The sequence below is a fragment of the Miniopterus schreibersii genome (genome assembly GCF_964146895.1).
Source record: "Miniopterus schreibersii genome assembly, chromosome: 20".
Taxonomy (NCBI): Eukaryota; Metazoa; Chordata; class Mammalia; order Chiroptera; family Miniopteridae; genus Miniopterus; species Miniopterus schreibersii.
The window spans coordinates 8,539,420-8,543,918 of NC_138122.1; positions in this window are offsets into that span (position 1 = coordinate 8,539,420).

A 4,499-nucleotide genomic window follows, 5' to 3' on the forward strand; every position below is an offset into this window, starting at 1 on the left:
GTGCGCGGGGCCCCGGATAGCCTGCGGGTAGCCTTCTCGTTAGACCGAGCTTGGGGGCTGGTGACATTTCCTGACTCGGAGCCTAGAAGCGTCCCGGGTCGGGTCGTGGGGGCTCTGCCCCGAGCCGCGTGCCCAGGAGCGAGTCGCCGCAGGAGCAAGGCGACCCTGCCGCGCGGCCGGTGGTGGGACTCAGAGGGAAGGGGCGCAGATGGAGACTAACCATTAAGCGCTTGGAGAAACAGGCAGTCATAAACGGGACCAGAGCCGAGCGACAGACACGGCGCCTTGAAGGAACTTCAGCCCCAAGTGCCCGCGTGTGCCCTTCCGCCCCCTCCTCTCCATTTACACCCGTTCCCCTCTTTCCCCCTAATCCAGGTGTCCCGAGGGCGGCGCGCGTCCCGCAGCGAGACCCGGAGGTCCCCGCGCTGGGCCCGGGTGCGCCCCGGCTCCGGTGCTGTCCCCGCGGAGGGCGCGCTCTCCCGCGCGGGGCGGAGGACCGCACCCGGATCAGCGCAGCCTCGCGGCCTGGCGACAAGACCGAGGGGTTCCCGGGGCGCTGCGCTCCGGCCGAGGACAGTCTTGGGTGGGGAGTTATATCTGACCCTTGCAAAATGCGGGGCTTTCTGCAGCTGCTGAGAACCGAGCGTTTGGCAGAATTTGACCGCGGCGGGCGCGTGGGGGGGGGGGGGCGCGACCCCACGGACAGCGCGGACTGTGGGGCAGCTCGAGCGCTTGCGGGCGAGCACCTGGGCGACAGGCTCTCGGTTCCACCTGGCGTCCCTGGCAAGGGGCTGAGCGTTACCCGTTTGGACTCTTCCCGGGCCCTGCCGTGCGCTCCCCGAACGCGCGCGCCGCAGGTCCATCCCCGGGCCCTGTTCTCACACTGCCCTTCTCTCCTTCACCTGTTTCCGCATCCTCCAGACCCGGTCACCCTCTCCGGCTCTTCCCATTCCTGTCACCGCCTCTAACTCCTTCCCAGTTTCCCTCCCGGCCTCGCACTGTTTGCAGCGCTTTCGCGCTCCTCTCCTCCGCCCAGCCTCCCCGTAGGCTCCTCTGCTCTGCCTTAGCTTCTCCTCTGCCCCCACCTCCCATCCCCGTTTCTCTTTTTCTTTCTTTCCTTCTCTCCCTCTCCTCCTTCCCTCTCTTCCAACCGGGACCTGGAGCTGCGCCCCTGCGCCCCTGCGTCCCTGCGCCCCTGCGCCGCCACGCGCCCACGCTGGAGGGGCCCACGCGGGAGGCGCCCACGGGAGGGGACCCGCGGAAGCTCCCTCCAGCCGCTGGGCCCCTCGGAGCCGCCTCGCTCTGGGCTCCGGGATGGCCCCCAGCCGTCCCCCTCCTCCCCGCTTCCACCCGACCACAGGCACACAACTGGTCCAGGGTTCCCTGCAGACTGCTCCTTTGATTTGAAATCTTCCCCAAAACGGCTAAAGCAAAACATTTCGATTCACCAAATCCCTTTTCTTTCCCATCTTTCCTATTTCCTACTACACAGGCAAAATCTCTCAGAGGGGGTCTGAGGGCCTAAGTCTCCAGGTGTAGCGGGAGACAGTGTCCAGGTCCTGGAGTCTGGAGCCGCCAACTCACTGCTGTTTATCATCGAAGCTGAGCCTCACAGTGTTTTCCTTTGTAAGTGGCGATCACAATGCCTACTTCACAAGGCTGGCCTTTCATAATCCATGCCTTTACACAAGCCGTTTTCTTTATGGGAATGCTCTCTGCACCCCAACGCACCCCAGCCCTTCCTTTTCGTCCTGAAAAACTAGTTCTAGACCCATCTCAAAGGTCACCTCCTCTGTGAAACGTTTCCCCAAGGCTGAGGTGCCTGCCTCTGTCTTAGTCCTTCCTTTACTGTCCTTTGCATGTTTTTGTTTTTTTTTTTCCATCTACTGGCCAATGAACTCCTGGTGGGCCAATCCTCCTGTGTTATTTTTCCTCTTGTATCACCAATGCCAGCATGCACCTGGCACAAAGAACGGTGTCAGGAAGTGTGTCGTGAATTGATGAACGCATGAAAGGTGGGATAATATTATAAAGACCCAAGCACTCGATGGCAGATGGGACTTCAAATGTGACTAGTTGTACTGAATTTCTTTCTCCTTAAACGAGCCTCTCCCCTCCTTCCTTGGTATTTTGGTTTTTTAGCAATAGCAACTAGCACAGTTCCCATTTCTCTCCCAACTCCCTCTTTTCTCTCCCGCTCAGACTGTAAAGGGTGTCTGCGGGAAGACGCACACCCCAGCTGTCAATCACAGCTTGGGGCTTTGGTGAGGAAGAGTCAGGGGTTTAGTTTCCAACATTAATGAAGTGGCTGGAACAGCAAACATCTGCTAAAGAGACTCAAACCTTTCCAGCTGCTGGAGACCCACAGACACTTCCCAGCCCCCTGTGACTGTGCCCAGGCAGTGTCTGTCCCTGTGGGGAGGAACACACAGAGAGCAACAGTCCCATTTGCACCCAGCTGCTCAGGCAGGCATGGGAGGGAATAAAAACTCACATCCTCCAGGAGGCTGCAGGAGATCAGGCCCCCATCCCCAATCTGGCACCTGGTTCCTGGAGGGCCCAGCCAGAGAGAAGGGGGCCAGAACACCTTTGCAAAGGTAGGAGATTCTGACAACTGGAAACCAAAGCCTGTTTCCCATTCAACTCACACCCAGCATCCCCACTCAACTAGAACACGAAATTCAATAAAACATACTGGTTTTTAAAAGTCATAGAGCGGCATTTGAATTGCAACTAGGATCTAACCCTAAAAGAACTCACCTGATTTTTAGTTTGACTGTCCTTTCATAATCTTGGGCTATTTGTTCATGTAGATATTCAGAAGCAGCGAGGACATGTCTTAAAAATATACTAATTCATTCCCAGCCACCTTTTCTCCAAACCGGGGGAGGGAGGAACAAAAGCACTTCTGACATTCTAGTAAAGTGTACTTAATAACTTCTATTTCAGTCGCTAAGTTTTGAAATAGTTTCAGACATGTAAAAGCAAAATAGGGGAAGCCTTGTAAGTTAATATTCCCCCGGGCCCCAGGGCCATGCCAAAGCTGCCGTCTGCAGAGCCCGGCACGGCGGCCTTGCATAACCAGCCGCTAAAGGAGTGCACAAGGAGACCAGCTTGTTTTTAATGATGATATTAATTTACAAAAACTGCTCTCATGCATTGTAAAGCATCTTTTGAAGACAAGGCACAAATGCAGCCCATTTGACAAATGGGCTTGGAAAGGACTGAATAAGTCCTTCTATCCTTTCTCACAACATCTTTCTCGAGGAAAAGTTTAAACTGGAAAAAAAAAATAAGAAGATGGCTGTGCATTCAGAGGACCAAGCATTTACATGAAGAGTGAAAATGCAGTAAATCATCCACACGTTTCAAAACTTTTCAAAGCTCGGCATCCGGATTAAAATTGTTTGTTTTGCTGGTCATTTCCCTTTTTGACTTGTGCTATCCTAACATCGAGAAGCCCCGTTTCTGCCAATAGCCTGTGTGCCTCAATTATCCCAAAGACAATAGCTGGGAAAATAAAATGTAATCTCTTCTGTCTTGGTCATAACATTTTGAAAACAGATATGGAAGTTTGGAGTAACATTGGTTTTGACTTTTTTCCCACATGATATCCCTTCACTAATGAGAAAGCTGGAACAAGAGACAAAACACTCAAATATGCAGTGGGTGAGTGGAAAGAACTCGAGTTAGACAAACCTGGTCCCTTTTCCACTTAGGAACTTCCCTGACCTCCGTCTTCAGCCACAACACGTGGGTGTTGATGGCCAACTCAGAGGTTTGTTGGAGGATTCCTTAGAAGACTTGCCAGTCCCCCCCACCCCACCTTGACTTTGAGTTCAATTAAAAAAGCAATTTGCTATTTAAAAAAAAATCACAAAGTAAAACTGCATTTTAAAAAGCATCAGAGCCTCTGCTGTTTCAGACATGTTTGGGATTAGTTTTTGCTCGATGTTTAAAACCCAGGATCAACCAAGAAATAAAGAGTGGGAGGAGCAGACATAGGAATGGGGACTATGGTTAACTAAAGGAAATGACCTTGGCCACCAAGAGTCCCTAAGTGCTACTTAACATCTGGCACCTAGAGCCTCTGGCACCTAGAGCCACAGACTCAGCACATCTGCAGGTGTCAATCATTCTAACCAGCACTTCTCAAGGGACTGGCTCATTTATAGTTGTCACCTTTTGTTGTCTGGGGAAAAAAAAAAAAAAAAAAGCCATGATCTTGCACCCACTGGTGACATCTCAGCCAAATTATTTCATAAAACTTCTTTATTTCTCTCCTTTGCCTCGAGCAGGCCTCGGTGAGATTTCACGTGAGTTTTCTGTAGTCTTCCCTAACGCAGGGCCAGTCAGCAAGCCAAAGGAGGTAGGATTTCAAAGAGAACAAGCAGTTGGTGGGTCGGTCATTCCCGTCGCCTGGTATCAAGGACAAGAAAGGCCCTGCGTGAGCCAGCACAGAGGGACCTGTGGAGCCAGTCTGCCTTCTGAACACAGAA